This window comes from Choloepus didactylus, chromosome 14 (genome assembly GCF_015220235.1).
Source record: "Choloepus didactylus isolate mChoDid1 chromosome 14, mChoDid1.pri, whole genome shotgun sequence".
NCBI classification, from domain to species: domain Eukaryota; kingdom Metazoa; phylum Chordata; class Mammalia; order Pilosa; family Megalonychidae; genus Choloepus; species Choloepus didactylus.
The window spans coordinates 48,513,122-48,533,892 of NC_051320.1; the positions used below are offsets into that span (position 1 = coordinate 48,513,122).

General features: G+C 38.2%; 1 pseudogene; it reads right to left on the reverse strand.

The window, feature by feature from the left end:
• Positions 1–466: 466 nt before the first annotated feature.
• Positions 467–20,603, reverse strand: LOC119508842 (annotated as a pseudogene).
• Between the last annotated feature and the right edge of the window lie 168 nt (positions 20,604–20,771).

The following is a 20,771-nucleotide window of genomic DNA, read 5'->3' on the forward strand; positions in this document are numbered from 1 at the left end:
TTCAGAGAGGATAAAGTGGGAAGACTCATGAATCAATTCCAGTGTAGACTAGGAACTGACGTCCAAATAGAACAGAGTCAAGGAACCCGTAATAAATCCAAATGGTTGTTGGCAAAGTGTTGGGGTGGGGGTGGAGGAAGGGGTGGGGGAGGAGAATAAAAAAGAAACCAAAGGCAGAAGCAAATAAATGAAAGGAGAGAATAGGGGCTAATTCAAATACAGCCAAGCAGTTTGCCTCTGTCCACTGGAGATTTCTAGAACCAGCTTTCCTGTCTTCATCTCCTGGGAACAAACCCCTCAGGCTGGGCGGCCTGCAGTAGCTCCTACCAGATCTTCTCCTTTTCAGCCTATTTTTCATATGGCAGCTAGAAGAGTCATTTTGATAGGCAAATCTGGTGGTTTAATTTCCATGTGAAAACTCCCCATGATTCTTGGGAAAGGTCTCGGCCATAGCATCCGAGGCCCTTCACGATCTGGCCCCGGCTACCTCCCCTCCCATCTCCCCCTCAGCTCGGCCACTCCAGTCACAGAGAAACGCTGAGTCCCGCAAACTCGTCCTCCCTGACTTCCAGCCTCCTAGGCGAAGCCCTTCTCCTTCCTCCTCTTTTTCTAGCTCAGGCACTAACAAAGCATATGATTTTGGAGGAGGATGGAATGGATAATTAAAATTCTAAACAGCCCTTAATGTAAGGTGTGTATTAATAAATATTTTAAATTATTAGAAGTTGTTCATTTTATCTTTGCTGTCATAACATAGTTACTCATTTCTATAATATCTGGACCTGGAATTAACTTCCAAGAATAAAAATGTTCCTTTGAAAAATGATTTTGTTTATAATAGCCTCCACATTGAAAAAAAAAAAAGGTTAAAATTGGTGTTTGGGAAAGGGCTTGGAGAAATCAAAAAGATCTGACTCCTGATCTCCCTCAGCTATTTAATAGCTGTGTGATTCAGGGTATGATTTAGGGCAAGTATCCCCACATACGGAAAATACCCAGCATAGTGTCTGGCACGCAGAAGGTACTGAACTATTGTTTTTTTGCCTCTTACTTATAGTTTTAAGGGAAAAGGAATAGAGACACCCATTAGGGAATCATTTATTTTTTCTTTACCTGTTGACACAAGCAGAAGAAAGAGTACACTCTTATTCAGTTTTAACTTTGTGGAAGGAACTACCTTCTGGGCAACAGATAATTCGGCTGTTAAAATAATTAACATTATGTTTAGGAAGTGACTTTGCTATGTAAATGTATCCTTGGTCTTTGGCTTCTTTTAAAGAAAAGAAATCTATATTTTAATATGTTAAATTGAAAATATATGAGACAAACAGTAACAATAAAGAATCACCTGGGTGCTTGTTAAAAATGCATTATCACTAGGCCCATTCCAAGAATTGTGGTGGGGTGGAGCCAAGAATCTGGTGGCCATAAAAGCATGCTTGGGGAAACACTGCAAGAGGTGTAGGGTATTGCACTAAGTGTCCAATTCAGCAACACATGCAAGGTATTGATTATCTCCATGACATGATGCTAAGCATCGTAGCACAACAGTGAGCAATAGCTACAAATTTTGGAGTACCAACTAAACAACAGGTTCTACACATTACCACAAATTTACAAAAGAGCCTCGGGTGTCTGGCATTATCCCTCTTTTATAGATGAGGCAACTGATGCTAAAGAGGCTAAGCAGGTTGCTCCAGATCTCATGGCTAGCAACCAGGGATGCAAACACTGCTTGCAGCTCCACAGCCAAGGGTCTTCCCACTTTACCACCATCCAGTCCTCAAGGGAAATCCTCTCATTCAACAAATACTTTGAGACTGTATTTGCCAGGCATTGTGCTGGGCTTTAGGGGTATAAAGATCCAACTGACAATGTCTTTGTTATCAAGGCACTCACTGGTTAATGTCAAAGAAAGAAAAATGAAAACCATAAAGCAATGAGCAAAGCACAGAAAGAAGTAGGAACAAGAAGCTCTGAGACTCTAGAGGAGGGATATAATCAAGGTTGGAACAGAAGAACCAAAAGGAGGTTCTAACAAAGTTTTTGAAACTTAAACATAATAGCAATTGCTTGAAGTTAGGAAATCAAAAAAGACTTCAAGTAGCATTTGAGAACAAGAGAATGCAGGATTGGAGATGACAGTCTGGGGAGAGTGAGAAGTATGGGCAAGACTTGGAAAGTGCAGGATCCATTTAGGAAGGTGGAGTAGTTTGCTTTCACTGCAGGATGAGGTCTATGTAGAGGGATAATAATGATACTGCTAAAGAAAATCTGAGGTATATTTTGGGCCTTCAATGCCAATCAGAGGGTCTTAAGTTTATTCTACAAGCTAGTACTTCCTAAAGTGTGAGGCCAGAAGAACTAATGGTCAAAAATATTATTTTAAAGGTGCATGGATTTGATTTGTACAACACTTAATCATATGGAGAACACACCATTCCCTTTTCTCCTTAGGATCCCTTTAGGAGCAAGTTTCAGTTTGGTGCTAAAAGACAAACACCTCTTTAAAATTGTTAGCCTCCCTCTATAACACAAAAAAATGGGAACCTTGGGTTCAAAGTTTTCAGCAGAAAATAATTCCGTCTGGAATTTAAGAATTTTTTTAATTCAAATCCTATTTATTTTATAATTGTCTTCTGCTTATGGCAATTGATACTGGTTTTTCTGCTATAGAAGCATAGTATATAGTAGTCACATAGGATATGTAATCATATATATTCTCTATACATGTATAAATATAGTCACACATAAATACATATAGTATATAGAGTTTATAGTAGATTTTTTCTAATTTTTAAATAGATACAGTTAATTAATTTTAGAAGTATGTAAAGAAAATTATTAATTAAATCATAGTATAGGCAGAGTGTTATGTGAATGGCCAAACTTTGAAGAAAATATGATAAACAAATTGTATAGGGTTGTGGAAGCCCACATCAGAGAGCATTTGAAGGAGGAAATGGCCAACCCTGTCAAATGCTCTATGGAGTCAAAGGGGATGTGATATTTAAAGGGCATAGGTGATATCCAAGCATCTTCCATAGAATATTTGGGTGGAAACAGATTACTAGGAGTGAATTAATTGGTAGTGAGGAGGTGGGCATGACCTAGATAGCCATGGACCACATTTGGAAGGAAAATGTGGTGCATAGAATGGGGAAGGTTTCATCATCATATTTCTGGTTTGGTTGAACATTTGGTGTCTGAATCTGGGAAGGCATTAACTTCCCCAGGACTCAATTTCTCCTTGGTGGGATTTAAGAAAAATGTAACCATCATCTACTTCTTCTCTTGAGTAGACCTCTTAAATATAAAAATCATTTGGATTGAACTGAACACAACTTCTACCCAAACCTATGGCTACATATGTCATCAATAGTTTCACCAGTAACTGGTTTTTGTGTGCTAAGAAGCTGTATCCTTGGAAATCACAGTCTGTGAGAAATGGAGAGAAGCTTTTCTCAATTTCCACTGCAGTCTATGGAAAAAAAAAAGTACAAAGTGTAATTTATATTAGGGACTTAGTTTCCATGTGTAAATAAAAACTTGGACCATAAGGAGTGCCTGCTATTACAGCTGTTTATTAAAGATAAGTATGTCTCAGGGAATTTTGATATTAAAACTGACTTAAAAATAATAGCCATCATTTATTAAGTGTTAAATTCTTTATATTCTTAATCTCATTTAAACTTCATTTAAAAAATCTTTGAGGTGAGTACTATCATTATTCCCATTTACAAATCAGAAAAATGAGGATTAGGGAGGTTATTTAACTTGATAGACACAGTAGAGCCCATTTTTAAACCTCAAGCAATATACTGCCAGAGCCCACACTTAACACCAATGTGTATTGCCCCCTTAAGACCTAAAAAAGTAGAACAGTGCATAATATGGTTCGCCTGGGGGTGAGGGATTTGGTTCAAGAAATAGAGAAATGGTTTAAAACTTCAGAAATGCTCTCTCATTATATGCTGGGTCTTACTATAGAAAAGTTACACTTATTTTTGGTTAGACACCCTAATTACTAAAATATCTCTATCAATTTTCTTAGACTTCCTCCTAGGCCCTCCCTGATCAGAGCTTTTGTGAAGCCTGTCCTCACTATCCTTCTTTGAATGCCTCCACCACTCACAGTCCATGCCCCACAGAACCCACTAGTTTATATACTGTCTTGTGATATATGCTATGCCTCCCGGAAACAATGTAACATTTTCCAGGGCAAGAACATGTCCTCTACCACAATGGGCACTTGAAAAAATATTTCATGGAGTATACTAAAGGTTTAATACCAACTGAAAAAGTCAACATCAAATTTAAAAGTTCAAAACTCTTAAAGATCATTTCTCCAGGATTCTAGTTTATACTCTGCTTTGGTACTCATACTTTCAATTTTGCTAATGTTTCTGTATCTAAAGCCAGACTGCATAAGTTCTTTAAAGCTGAAGCCAGCTTATTCTGTCAGCTATAAATATAAATGTTTACTGGAACACAAACTAGGAGAAAACTAAAGGGAGTGAAGCTTTTGCAGTCCCCTTTCTTCTCCAAGACTTGTTTCTCAGAACCAAATATTTAAATGGTATTTTAATTGCCAGGCAAGTTAGCTAATTTTAACCAGCCCAAAGACAGAAAAATATTAAACTAGGCCTCAATAAAAGGGAGACTGCTATGGAATACTACTTACAACCAAAAGTTGCCGGCATGAATTTTCTATTATCCACAGCTCTTTCTTTTAATGATTTTGGTGCCAGTTACGGCATTTTAATGTATTACATGTCTGTCCTCTGCAAGACCAAGTACCTAACAAACAAGGACTGTGTCTTTGCGTGTCAAGGGGTCACTCCTCAATGGTTATGCCCATCCCTAAAATCTATGCCCTGTCAGACCCTTCATGGATACTAACAATAGCGCTTGCCATGAGCCCATCTATTCTTTCATAAAGATAAAGCAAGCAAACTCCCACAAGAAGCCGTCAAGAGCTGAAGCCTTGCCCCATCTCCCATTCTCCAAGTGAACCACAAAGTCCCCAGCCAATGAACTAGCAAGACCCCATTTCAATGCTAACCACAAGTTCCTGCCTTGCTACAGCCAGGAAAACCCCATTCCCGGAGCATGTGCACCCAACCCTGACCTTAACTTACCTTTGCTCATTATAGTAGTAAGTTCCCCACTTCTGGGCGGGACTTGGATGCCATTTCCTGGACGTGTGACAACTGTAAAAGTATGTTCAAGCATGACCAAGGACTGCGCATCATCAGAAACAATGACATCCCCCTGCCCGCTGGCATCAGTCACCTGGGTACATTCCCTGGCCCACTATAAAGAGCCATGGGCACCTCCCTTAGGGAACAACATGCCTTTAGGACACGAGTCCACCCTTCTCCATTCACTGGCCAAAAAATAAAGTTCTGCTTTTCTTCACTGAATCTGGTTTTGTTCTATCAGTGCTGGCTACATCAAACAAAAGACCCAGCTTGAGGTCTGACCCAGAGAGGGTGGGTAACAGTTTTCCTGGCATATGAAGAAGCCATTTGAATAATGAAATCTCATATTTATAATTACATTCATTTAAATAGATTTGCTTAGCTTAGGGTTTGAGGTTATTTATAAACAGATGTGAGTGTCCAGAAAGTCTCTATAACTTTAACAATCTCACTGCTTCAGGGTTGCTGAAAAGCTTAGAAGCCCACATGTGCTAAAGCAGCTTTCCCCAGCTCTCTGAATAATCACAATGGTCCCTCTGCCCAAGTCTCTTTCTCACAACCTATCTGAATGCTGTTCATGTTTACTAGTTGTTGGGCAGTAAGATGGAGACAACTGTAAGCTGGAAATTTTCATTCCTAAAGCGTTCAGGGAGAGGAGCCACCTAGAAAATGCTCTGCTCTGATTTCAAAATATATCGATGACCCATAGCTATGGGCCTATTTGAAGCCACTAGTTTCAAAGCAGTGATGAAAAGAGGTTACCTTCAAGGCAGCACAATATGGTTCTTAGATCTTCCCTTTCAGAAACCTCTCCCCTCAAAACTCACCTGCCCTCTGAGCCATGCCCTCCAGTCTTCGGGAGGTGATGAGGAAGTTAATTGCATGCCAGACTTTTAAAACTATAATGCGTTTCCCTACTTGAAAACACACTTTTGAAAAAATATGTGTTTAGGGCAAGAGGAACTATGCTCTTAGACATTAATCTTCAATGATTTTTTTAAACAGTAGAGTCCTTTTTATAAATAAATGTTTATACAGAACCACAACATACAAAACAGGAAAAAGCCCTGCTGCTCTAGTTGGCGTGTCCTTTACCTCAACCCTCTCTGGAGTTCCCCTGGACTAAACCCTAGAACTCCCCTGGACACAGGGGACTCCTGCTCTGAGTCATCCTATGGCATAAGGTAGGATGTGGCCAAACTTCTGGTCTTAAGTTTCAATCTGGAATTTCTTCCCATTTTACCTAACATATTAGCCATCCGTAGAACCTTGAGCAAGCCCCAAACTTGTGATCTCTAAAGCACTGAGAGTTTCTCAAGTCAAGTCCAATTTACTCTGCCTTATTTGTGAAGGGAATATTTGTTGACTGAAAATAATGAGTCCATTCAATTTGATACAGTGGTTGACTAAGAAAATATTTACCAATAAATGTTTGAGGAGGAGAGGGGATGCTTGTGGCTGGGGCTAAAAGAAAGCTGTTTTCTTACAGTCTATTCCAAGATGATACTCAGATTGAGCCCCCCAAAGGACCAATCAGGTGGGTAGTCCATGGACAAAGGACTAACCAGAGAAAGATGAAACCATAGCCAACACCACTGACAACCCGAGGAATAACAGTAGTTCATTGAGGCTCTCTGATAGATATCCTGGGACATTGAGAAACTGTCCTGCTCATCTAGAAAAATAAATATTAAGTACTTAGTAGATGGGAACTAGTAGACTATCATACAATTTATATAATTTTAAGCATATTATTTTTCAATAGATTCCAATAGTAGCTATGAAGTTGTTATGGCTTCTTATGCAATATATTGCTGCCTTGGCTTTTATTTTTTTAATCCATGATTCTCAGGTTTTACCACCCATGTTTTGTGGGCATTCTGGTTATCTGTTTTGGACCTCCACCCCCCTCATCTGACCATGATTTCATTCTTAAGCAGTGTACCTAATCACTGAATTTCCACTTATTTAACGCCCCTGAAGAGTTCCTGATATCTAATGAAGTAACTTCTTTTTCTGTAATTTATGCATACATTTATATACCGAACTGTATTTTAATCACACTCCATTGCCTTGTGTAGTATAATAGCAATATCTAATGAAAACATATGAAGTATGTGTTTCATAATTACCCCAGACAGCTCATTTTGGTTTGCCTCCTACTTAATCCCAAAATTCCTATCTTCCTGCACTGTAAACACTTTCCTTCCCTTCTCATCAATCTCAGTTATGTAAATGAAGCAGGGTGGTGGCACAATTTTTTTTTTCTGGGTGTTATCAAAGGCCCTATTTTCAGAAAAACAGCTGGCAAGAGCACCCTCTAAAATTGGTCCTTTTGTTTGACTGAAGCGCTAAAGCAGACCTAAATTGGAGAGAACTTTTCCAACTCCAGTGTAGCAGCATCTGGGGTCAGTGAATGCTCACGTGGGAGGAGGAAACACCTCCTGGGTGAGCCAGGGCTGATGGGCGTGAACATCACTCAGTACTATACTTTCCACAGGTCACAACTGAAAAAAAGCCATCCCAGTAAAATAATGGAATGAAAACAGATCTCTGAAAGAATCCAGAATGTCCACACAGTAAATGGTACCTTTGACTTTGCAAAAATAATCATAACATCCATCAGAGAACCTTAAAATTCCTGCTACAACCTAATTTATCCTCTCTGGGATCCAGATTCAATGCTGGTTTCCCACCCATGATGAAGGTAGAGAGTAAACAAGCAGGGCTCCTAAAACAGGTGGTATCTTGCTTTAGATTTTCAGTACTAGTTTAAATGTCTTTTCCTTTATTTCTTTACATTAGGATGATTCCTCTTCTGTCTATTCCTTCTAGAAGAAAAAAATATGGTGCACGTTCCTACATTCTTTGTTCAGAGGCCATCAGTAGAAAAGACAAATCACCTTGCTAATGGGATAATCGAAAAGCACACTGACATCTGAAGCTAGATATTCTTGGTATCTACTGACTGATCTCATGATCTCAAGTAAGTTAAACAATCTCTGCAGACTCAGTTTCTCATCTTCAAAATGGAAACAATGCCATCTATAGATAGATCCAGTTTACTGTGAGACTCAAATAGCAAGCAACATGTAGTCTTGTCAGTGTTGGGCAGATCAATTTTTTTTTTCTTTTTCCTTTCTAAGACATTTCTTCCTACCAGCTAAGACATTACTTTATTTGATAAACATTTATCAAGCACATATCTAGCAGGCACTGTGCAGGACTCTAAAGAAGAACATCATCACTGGCCTCATGAAGCTGACTTTCTAGTGGGGAGGACAGACATTAGCCAATTAATGATATACAGATTATATTTTCAAGCTGTTTGTACTCTACAGGACAAGCACAGGAAGTGCTGGGATCATATGGTGGGGAAGGGTCACTTCTGAGTTGAGGTCATTAGGATGACTAGGATTTCACTACACAAAGAGTAGAGAGGGAGGGCATGAGGCATTCCAGGCTGAGGGGTCTTCCTGTAGAAAAGCCTAGACGCTGGAAGAAGCAGGAAAAATTTGAACAGCTGGAAAGCACCTCCTTAACTCTCTAGGATAGAAGGTTTCAGGCTTATCATCAAAGGCCTCCAGGGAAGGATTTTATCCACTTTCCCTTGGTAACCTATTTTGGTGTGGGTGGGGAAGAAGGGGGACTGGGGTTGGGGAACTACATATAATACAGAAACCTTGATGAGACTGTCCTTAGAATTATACCATAAATGGTTATTTTTGCAAAGTTGAAGGGGCTGGTCACTGTATAGATGTCCTGTGTCATTCAACGATTTGCTCTCAGTTCATATTTTATTGGGACGGCTTTTCTCCAAGAGCTCCCTGTAGAAAGCAAAGTACTGAGTGAGGTTCATGTCCACCTGATAATATGAAGCAATATAATGGTTCAAATGATTAATTTGTGTTTTATTATTGTTATTGTTATCATTATTATTATTATTATTATTTTGCTTTGTTCCTTTTCCTTTTGAATGTAGTAGCCAAGTTCTTGTGTTTCCATATGGTGAGGAAGAACTTTGTTTCAAGGTGTAATCAAAATGTATTGGAAGAAGGAGCTAAGATGGCAGCACAGAGAGGAGTGGAAGCCAGTTACTCCCCCTGGAACAATTCATAAATGACAGAAAACCTACTAAATAACCTGGAATAACTGCGGGGAGACAAACGTGACCATCGACTCATCATACATGAACCTGAATTGGGAGGAATGCCCAAGATCGCAGCATAAAATCTGTAAGTAAAAACTGCAGACCCACACCAAAAGCCAAGCACCACTCACTCACAGAAGCCTTGCAAGCGTACCTCAGCCTAGCTCCAACTGAGGTTTTAATATTAACCACTCAATACAGACTGTGAATCCCCAACAAACAGACAGAGGCTTTTGGTGACAACTACCTTGGGAGAATCAGGAGACATATCTGTCTCAGGATGGGGGGGCCCAGAGGATCGGGTGCTATTTCTGGCCTATGGGTGAATCTGGGAGCTTTCTGTCCCTTTCTCTCTCTGTCAACCTGGGCGGCTCAGTGGAGAAAGCCTCAGCCACTTTAAAATCGCAGCACTCTGACCCAGACAAGGGTGGAGATAGCAGAGTCAGAGAAACAAGGAATCTATTTATATGCAAATGACCTCTCTCTAGAGGGCATAGCTTCCCAAGAGGAAAGAGGAGGGGCCCAGCTCTACTACCTACCTTACATTCAGAACCAAACCCCAGAGCCTAGGGGATGAGAGCCACGGGCCACACCCCCTTACACCAGCCCATGACAGGCTGACAGGCACCACCTGCTGGGCAGAAAAGCACAGGGTGTGTCAATCTTCTAAGACACACCAGCAGGGAAACCGGATACTGAATATTTCCTCCTCCTGTGCCCTGAGCTTGTTTTCATCTGGGAAAACCTGATTGGGGTGGCCTAGGAGGTCAAATGCCTAGACAACAGAAAACTACAACCTACACTAAGAAAAACGAAGTTATGGCCCAAAGGAACAAACTTACACTTCAACTGAGATACAGGAGTTTAAACAACTAATGCTAGATCAATTCAAAAAGTTTAGAGAAGATATGGCAAAAGAGATAAAGGCTATAAAGGAAACACTGGGCATACATAAGGCAGAAATCGAAAGTTAAAAAAACAACTGGCAGAATCTATGGAAATGAAAGGCACAACACAAGAGACGAAAGACACAATGGAAACTTATAACAGCAGATCCCAAGAGGCAGAAGAAACCACTCAGGAACTGGAGAACAAAACACCTGAAAGCCTACACACAAAGGAGCAGATGGAGAAAAGAATGGAAAAATATGCGCAACATCTCTGGGAACTTAAGGATGAAATGAAATACAAGAATGTATGTATCATTGGTGCCCCAGAAGGAGAAGAGAAGGGAAAAGGGGTGAAAAAGTAATAGAGGAAATAATCAATGAAAAATTCCCATCTCTTATGAAAGACATAAAATTACAGAGCCCAGAAGCTCAGCGTACACCAAACAGAATAGATCAGAAAAGGCCTATGCCAAGACACTTAATAATCAGAACATCAAACATCAAAGACAAAGAGAGAATCCTGAAAGCAGCAAGAGAAAAGCAATCCATCACATACAAAGGAAGCTTTATAAGACTATGTGCAGATTTCTCAGCAGAAACCATGGGGGCAAAAAGGAAGTGGTGTGATATATTTAAGATACAAAGAGAAAAACCACCAACCAAGAATCCTATATCCAGCAAAACTGTCCTTCAAATATGAGGGAGAGCTCAAAATATTTTCCAACAGACAATGAGAGACTTTGTGAACAAGACACCCATCCTACAGGAAATACTAAAGGGGGCACTACAGCGTGATAGGAGAAGACAGGAGTGTGTGGTTTGGAACACAATTTTGGGAGATGGTAGCACAGCAATGTAAGTACACTGAACAAAGATAACTATGAATACGGTTGAGAGAGGAGGGTTGGGAGCATGTGAGACACCAGAAGAAAGGAGGAAAGATAAAGACTGGGACTGTGTAACTTGGTGAAGACTAGAGTGTTCAACAATTGTGATAAAATGTACAAATATGTTCTTTTATGAGGGAGAACAAGCAAATGCCAACCTTGCAAGGTGTTAAAAATGGGGAGACATTGGGGGAGGGATGCAATCAACGTAAACTAGAGACTGTAACTAACAGAATCATTGTATTACGCTCCCTGTAATGTAACAAAGGCGATATACCAAGGTAAATGCAGATGAGGGGGGGATAGGGGAGGGGTGTGAGACACTTGACGGTGGTGGTGTCTGACTACTTTGATTTAAGTTTATCTTCCCTTTTGCTGCTTCCTAGCTGTCATGTTTTTTTTTTTGTTTTTCCTCTTCCTTTTTTCTTTTTCTTTTGCCTCTCTGCCTTCTTTGACTCTTCCTCCTGCTTTGTGGAAGAAATGTAAATGCCCTTATATAGATAGTGGTGAGGGTGGTGAACACATAAATATGTGACTATACAGGGAACCATCGATTGTTTACTTAGGATGGAATGCATGGTGTGTGACAAAACCATCTTAAAAAAAAAAAAAAATGGGTTGATGATGAAACCTAGAGGGCAATATACTGAGTGAAATAAGCCAGACACATAAGACAAATATTGCAGGGTCTCACTTTAGGAACTAATTACAATATGTAAACTCATAGACATGAAATATAAGTTACCAAGATATAGAATGAGGCTAAAGAATGGGGAGCGGTTGCTTAGTATGAGCAGAATGTTCAACGAGGATGAACCTAAACATTTGGAAATGAACAGAGGTGACGGTAGCATGTTGTGAGAATAACTAACAGTGCTGAATGATGCGTGAATGAGGTGGAAAGGGGAAGCTCAGAGTCATATATGTCACCAGAAGGAATGTTGGAAGTCAAAAGATGGGAATGTATAAAACTGAATCCTATGGTGGGCAATGTCCTTGATTAACTGTACAAATATTAGAAATCTCTTCCATGAACCAGAACAAATGTATGACAATATAACTAGAAGTTAATAATAGAGGGACATACAGGGAAAAAATATATACCTATTGCAACCTATATACTACAGTTAGTAGTATCTCAACGTTCTTTCATAAACAGTAACAAATCTACTATACCAACACTACAAGTCAACAATGGAGGCGGGGTGATTAGGGATATGGAAGGATTTGAGTTTCCTTTTCTCTTTTTTTTTTTTTTTTTTCACTTCTTTGTCTTTATTTCTTGTCTGGAGTAATGAAAATGTTCTAAAAATTGAACAAAAATTAATTGTGGTGATGGATGCACAGCTGTACGAGGGTACTGGGGGAAATTTATTATACACTTTGGATTTTTGGATAATTGTGTGGTATGTGAACAATCTCAATAAAAATTAAAATTAAAAAAAAAGAAAAGAAAAAAATGTATTAGAAGATAAACTCTGGAAGATCGAACAACTTGAAGGGACTGTGCTTGTGGAAAGGAGATAGATCTGAAAGTGGAAGGAAGAGGAGGGAAAGAAGGAAAATGAGGAAGAAATAGTCTTATTAATGCCTGAGACTGCATCACCAAAAGAAATTAATTGGATTTAGTTTGATTCAGGAAAATAAGAGAAATGTGGTATTTCTTGTGCTTCCAAGTTTGTAGATGAAGATTCACATATTACACACTAACATTAAATTAAAAAAAAAAAAAAAACTGTTTAAGTGAAGTTTTTTTGACATCTCCAATATCTAAACCTTTCTCTTTGTACAAAATGAACCTTGTGTTGTGTTTATATCGGCACTATCACAGGGCTGTGTTAGTGTATCTCTAGACCAGTGACTGGTGAAATAGGCTCTGGCCAGGCCTGCTGTCTCCAGTCTCTGCTGGCCCTGTGGGGCAGTACATAAGAGAAGTTCCTGCACCCAGACTGGTCATCATTACAGGGCATGTGTTATGACTAGTCATTATTACATAACTTGTACATAATGTAGTAAATGTAACTTTTATGCAATCATTATGTCCACTCTCTTTGTCTCAAAACCAGTCTCCTGATTTGTTTTACATATGTAAAACTAACCTTATGTAAAAAATCACTTTACATATATAAAACTTATTTTACTAGAAGAATTTTTAAAGGTTATTGAATTAATGCTTACTGCATCACCATTCATCACTTTGTGAGTGACAAATCATTGACCAGAGACTAAGGCTCTAACTGTCATTCAAGGATTGAGACTGACCCTTCTGATTTTCAGCCCTGTAGTAGATGGGCACTGTTCGGAACCTCCCAGAATCTGTTCACAGGTGTTGGGGACTGAATCAAGCACATCACAAAAAAACATGTCAAATCTTAATCCACTGGTCCTGTGGGAGTGAACCCATTTCTACATAAAACCTGTTGAATATGTTATTATTAGTTAAGATATGGCCAAACTGAATCAGGGGGTTCTTAATCTGTATGACTGGAGGCCTTATAGAGAGAGGAAACTGATGCGGTCAGAAAAAGCCCCAGGGAGAAGTCAGCAGAAGCCAGAAGAGAAGACACAAGGGAAGAGACATTGCCTTGGATGGAGAACTGCCAGCACGAGAACACAACAGATTTTAAAATAAAGCACAGCTTTACAGACATTATGATTTTGGACATCTAGCCTTCAAAACCATGAGACAATAAATGTTTGTTGTTTACACCAACCTACTGTGTGATATTTGTCATAGCAGCTCTGGCAAACCAAGATAACTGGTTTCCTTGGGTTTCTTATTCATGCATTTATTACCTCACACATACAGCCTGTGTGCTGACCCACTCCCACCTCCATGTGTAGCTCCTGCTGGGCTCAGCCAGCCAACACTCAGGTGCCATCCCCCTGGCCATGGTGATTGGCTCAGAGAGCATGACCAGTTTGGGCCAGTGAGACACTCTGATATAACAGCTTGGCCTAATGAGAAAGAAGTTTACTTAATCTTTCAGCAGCACTTCTACAAAATATCCTGTCTCTTCCTACAGGGTGAGAATAAGTTGCAAATAGTTTCCACTAGCTGCAGGCAGAAATCTTATATGACAATAGGAAAGACAGTAAGAAGAGAAGGGAAGAAACAAATTCTTTTGTTCTTTTGGTGACGTTGTTAATTCGCTGGATTAATTAAATTAAGTTGGTACTACTTCAAGACTTTTTAGTTATGTAACACATCTCCCCCACACTTTTCTTTTAAATTCAGTTCAACTGTTTTTCAGTTCCTTGCAATTAAATGATTTCTGACAGATGGGCCTTGTTATCTCTCCAACATCACTTCATTTTGACCCTGGTACTAAAGGAGATTGGAAGTCTTGCTCAATTTCTTTTATGCAACAAAACAGCTGAATTAGAAATTATTAGTCAACGTACTTTCTAAAAGTAACATATTAGCCTGTAAGAAGAAAAATTAGTAGAAATGTAAAAGTATTATGTGAGCAAAAATAAACATATATAGATATAGATGATTACTCTCATGCTTGCATGTGTGCACACATATGCATGCGCGCACACACACACACACACACACACACAATTTCCTATGACTTCGCTCCCCTCCATTTTTCCTTATGCTAGTGCTTTTCTGGATTCCAGTGATGGTGCCAGTATCAGTTTCCTTGATGGAATACACCATTCTAATCCACAGTTAAGCTAAATACTTAGAAGCCTATTAGATTGTACCACCACTTAGACCACGGATTTCATAGTTCTCCATTCAAAAGGGGAAAATCTTGGAAAGAAAAGTAGCAGAGAATGACAAAGAAAAAATGAGCAAAAAGTGAAATTAGAAAAAGGAAAGGACACACATTCACACACATGCAAAAACAAGGTTCAGAGAAAATGATTTAGTTGTCATTCCTTATCCTTTTTCTTTCCTCATTCTCAACCCTGTGTAAACTAATGATGAAAAATGAAAACTAATTTCATTAGACAAATCTTGGAAACAGTCTTGGGTTGATCAAACAAGGCTGCTGAACTGAAAATGAATCTTCTCTGTGATTAGCTCACACTCTTGAAGTAACCAGGCACCTGTGAGGATATGGGCATGGAGAGAAGATAATAATTGGGAGTTCATCTTTTATAATTATGTGTGTTTCAAGTGGATGTGAATTCTGGGGTTTGAGAGGGCTACAAAAAAGGGAAAATTCTGAAGTACACGCATCAGCCATTAATTCTAGTATTCACAAGGAAAGGCAGAGAAAATTTTAAATAATAAAAGATTTAAGAAACAAGGATCTTAAAATAATAATGTTTACTGAAAATTAGGACAATTGTTCATTTATTTCATATCTTACAGCTTCTTTATCATACTAAATAATTAGCATAGTTGTTGACTAGATGTACAATGAACTGTTTTCTCCCTTTTTGTACAAAAATCTCTGAAGTCCTGAAAAAAGTTAGAAATTTCTTCCTTTTTATGTTTCATTTTTCAAGTAAAAAGGAAAAGTAAATGAGAAGATTGCAATGTTTTATTTATTTCTGTGTGTGTGTGGATCATGAAAGAAATTTAAGAAAATATCAGGTATCTTAGAGACCTTTTCCTTTTTAATCTAGAACATTCCCCAAGAGTTTGCTCCAATGATGTTTACATTTATTTCCTACATTTGAGTTTCTAAGCAGAACATAATGAGTTTATTAATTTTCGTTTTTATGTTGGGCCTGCAATTAGAATATACTTCCAGAAAATGCATGGACAAGGGGTGGGATTTAATTAGGGACATGGAGTCCAGGCAGCTTTACTATCCCTTAATAAAAGGGAAAAATTACTGCTTGCTTTCCCAATTAATTATTTTCTCCATAACTAGAACTCATGATCATAATCCAACATAACTAGCAATAGTTTCTATTCAAAAAGATACATTGACAAAGCAAGATAAACAAATTTTAAAAAAGCAAACACATAGGTATAGTTCCACCCAAATGTAATCTCCATGAAGCAGGTGGAGAAGTTTATCAGTTTGGTTCGTTGATGTTTCCCAGCACTTAGAACAAAGCCTGACTCTGAAGTATTAGCACTAATATGCAATACTTCATTAAGTATTTGTTGAAAAAATGGATACATACATTTTCACAAAATACCATTCTCACTAAATCTCAACTACTGCCAATTATGGTTTAGTTTAATCTACCTGTGACTTTCCATCAGGTGTGAGTAGGATGCTTATGTTATCCCATCATGAGTATCACTGCGTCTAGACAAGAGCCTTTTTGAGGTGTAAATACTGCTAGAGCTAGAGCTATATTGGCATAAAAAATTAAAAATTCAAAATAAATTTTACAGACTGCCGCTTCCTAGAGAGAGAACTCTCACTGCCTTCTTACAGCCAGCCAGTTGGAGAAAGGCCCTAATTATCCTTCCAAGTTCTGGCTCTCAGATTCTATTTCCTCTGTTGGCTCAAGACCAAACAAAAATGTGAAAGGGAGAAGAAAACAACAACAACAAAAAAATAGGGCATTAATGCTGTTCCATGTGAAACAATCAGAAAATTCCTTTCTATCCAAATACTGATATTAACTCTCTTCCATTTGATCAGAAGTTTGAAATTTTCATACAATGCTTGGATTTCCTAATAAAAATGTTATTAGCATATGATGCTTCCTTATTACAGCAAAGATTCTAAGGGGACAGACGTATCCATCTTCAGTTGCAAAACCATGTCCATTTACCAGAGTTTAATTTCAACCATATTTAAATAGACATAAAACATTTAATAAACATTTACTCTGTATTTCTTCATGTTCTCTATCAGGGACTAGTTTTCTGTTCTGAAATCAGAATTTTCGGTCTTTTTCTATTTCGGCTTTACTTATTACCCATCACCAACAACCACACACAACTCCTTCAACTTTTGTTTTGCCTTCACCTTTTTCTGTTCCTCTCTGTATTAATATCTATAGTCCTTCCCCACACTGACCTCACCACTATTTTTATATCAACCACTGCCTTTCTTTTGAGGAATTGAGTAATTGAAAGATGGTATTTAAGTTTCTATTTTTCTGTATCTCATGAACAGTAGCTTCACTAAAAGTACTTCTACCAATAGGGCAGAGCTCTGTGTTTCTAGAGAAGAACAATGTAAACTTTATATCCTTAAATTTATAGAAAAATGCAAACAGTTCTATCTTCTCTGTTGACCTAAACACCTAAAATATATCTCACTATCCAAAGTTCACACCTGACAGCATAGTTTTCTTAAACGATATTATATTTAATGAAAATACTGCCAAGTAGCAGGTGAAGAGGTATATAGTTTGTGTATCAAATGCATTCAAATTCCTTGCAGTAAAGGGTCATGTAAAATTTACTTTCCTAGCACAAGCCCAGGACACTGAAAATCTCCAATAAATGTTTGCTGAATGCATAAATCAATGCACTGAGGATTCAGTGAAATTGTTCTGGTTGAAGTATAGAAGGATTGGACACAGGGCAAGCTGGAGATATTTAATGATAGCTAGGAGACAAGTGATGAGGATCTAAAAAAGGCAACAGAAATGTAGAGCAGAGGCTGAACATGTTTTAAAGATAGGAAGGAGGTAAAATCTCCAGATCAGAGTGTATTTGGGGCTAGCTTACAAAAGTGGGTGACAAATACAGGAAGCCCTAGGTACTAGCTGGTTTTCGCTAAAAATCTTTGAACACTTCAAAAAGTTCTATGAATATTGTGGGGGCAAACATGGAGATTTAAGAGTTTACAAGACTTAGGAGGGTACAAATGCTGACCATTACTAAATTATCTGTTTCCCCAGGTGTCCTTCCATTAGTTGATAGGGGAAAACTTTTCTGTCTTTCTACTTCTTGCTCTCCTCTCAGCTGGTGATGACTTTCTTCTGGTCTTCAATAACTCCTGATGTGACAACATCATTAAATTCAAAGGGCACTTCATGTTAGTTCTGTTAACATAACTGAGTCCAACTTTGATCATTTCTTCCTATCTTGCCTTCGGTATTTTTATCAACACATCATTTTCTTTAAGAATTTTTATACATATTTATAAAAATTTCAAGAATATGATCCTTATCATTTCTGAAAAGTATAAACTGTTTACAGAACATAGGCTGGTAAATGTAGAAGTAGAAAGGGAAGAGAAAAACATTGACAACAGATCATTTGAATTTTCTTCTCCCCCATTATCTATAATATCATACGTGCCACTGTTTTCACAAGCGAAAGCTTGTGAAGCCCAGAATTAGAGGGTGAGTTGAGAATTTCTCAGCAAAGATATCAGTTATCTTATTTCAAATAAAAAGGAAGCTAAATCTGAACAATCCTTGGGTAGAATTTCTCTTATCCCAAGTCCAGAATCTGTGTATACTGCAGAAACCACTTCACCTCATCCCAGCTATGATGGAAGTTAATTTAAGTCTCCAGACTCAGTGTGTTTAAGCAGAAGAAAATTATTAGTTAAAAAAGCTATCAAGGACCACAATTTTATTCCTTCAAATAGTATATTATCAAATGCCTTATCATGGGGAGTAAAAAGTCTTCATATTGATGATGTTAGATACTACATTGAACAAAAGAAAAGAGAATTCCATTTACTCAAGAAATCAAGAAAAATAAAAATTCTGCTTTTTCTTCACTAGTCTGAAATAAGTCCAGTAAAGACTGTACTGGTGAACTAGAAATTCTGTTTTCTTCTTGTGTAGTAAGAAACTCATTTCTTTTCTTATTTGATTCCACATTTGGTTCCAGATTTTCCTTTTTTATTTCTTCCAAATATTAATTTCATTTTTTGATGGATTTTACCAGAAGGTAAACTATCCACGTTCTTGGTGCACGATCATTTGGTTCCATGAGAGGGTTGTGGGATGCATGAATTGTTAGGTGCTCTCGTGAACTATTGCTACGAGACCAGAATCACAACCAAATGTTGAATTAAGGTCCTTTTCCTTCAGATCCTTTGCTGAAAAAAGCAGAGTATCTGACTTCTGTTTCAGTTAAGATGCACTATTATTCTTATTGAAATTAGAAAATTGTATAGATGCCTCTAGCCCACATGGACAGTCATCCACCCTTAGTTCTTCTAAGTCACTTTCATTTATAATGCACTTATGTTGAGAAACATCAAGAATGCATCCTTGTTTATTTTTATGGGAAGGTAGCTGCATAAAATTCTGGTTTATGTCATTTTCAGCTGGATTTGACAAGGAATGTTTGTTAGTCTTCTTTTCATCAGATCTTCTCAGTTCACTTGAAGGGCAGGGAATGGGTTCTGAAATAAACATAAATTTTTGTTCAAGTTCCTGGGTTTCTTTACACAGGAAATTTTGTTTGATCATCTGCACAGTTTTATTTTCCCTGAAGCCCTTCTGAAAAACAATGCAGTTCTAGGTGTTCTCTTGATTTAGTCTTCTTTGCAGTAACAGGAGAAAGGGAACTAACACTGTATTTTATTCTTTTCTTTTTAGGCATGTCCCTTTCATATTCCACAAAATCAAAAACTACCTTACATACAATATCATCAACAACTTGATATTGGTTACTCTGTGCAAAATTTCTGTGTTGCTCACTTAAAAGATGAGTTTCAAGATCTTCATATTTCTGCAAGCAACATTTACAATATCCTTTTTTTTTTCTTCTTTTTCAAAAGGAGTTGAACCGGGTTCCACCATATTTATCATCATCTGTTTGGATTCTTAATTTAACCTGAGTTTGCTTTTGGATGATAGATGGTTTATCCACATCAAATGGACTACAGGGTTTCTGAACAGAATAATTTATAAAAGGCATGTTGGACGACTGAAGATAAAATGGCCTATAAAGTTGACTCATATCTTCCACCTTTACAAAAGGTTTTTTCAGTCTACCTGTTCTTGTTTTCTGTGTACCAGCTCTTTTCCCACATCTCTTACAGAAGAGCTTAATTTTTGAGTAGATGCGATTCCTTTTTCTTTTGTTCAATGGAATATCTAATGTCATCAATATGAAGACTTTTTACTCCCCATAAGGCATTTGATAATATACTATCTGAAGGAATAAAATTGTGGTCCTTGATAACTTTTTCAACTAATAATTTTTCTCTGCTTAAACACACTGAGTCTGGAGACTTAAAAGAACTTCCTTCATAGCCGGGATGAGGTGAAGTGGTTTCTGTAGCATACACAGATTCTGGACTTGGTATAGGAGAAATTCTACCCAAGGATTGTGCAGATTTAACTTCCTTTTTATTTGAAATAAGATAACTGATATCTTTGCTGAGAAATTCTTCAACTCGCCCTCCAAGATCTTTAATGTCTCTTTGCAGTCTTTCAGATATTGTGACAGAAGATAAGTCCAGGTAAACTACTTTTCCCCAAAGTGGCTTATATTTGGATTTTTCTGGTTTGTTGTCATCAGTTTTTAGAGATTTCAAAGGTGTGTTCTGCTTTTTTCACTTTTGACTTGGATTCTACCCTGGAAATGTCCTTTACTATGAATCCTTATGGCTCCGGAGTTCATGGCAGCCTCCCGGCACCTTCTTAGGGTCTGGAGAGGGTGTGGCGCGGGGGGCCGCGAAAGCGCAGCACCTACGCGTCCGCGGACAAGCCTCCGGCCGCCTCTCCCCTTCCGCGGGCCGCGGCCCCCACGCAGCAGAGAAGCCGTGTCTGCCGGGCCATCGCATCATTT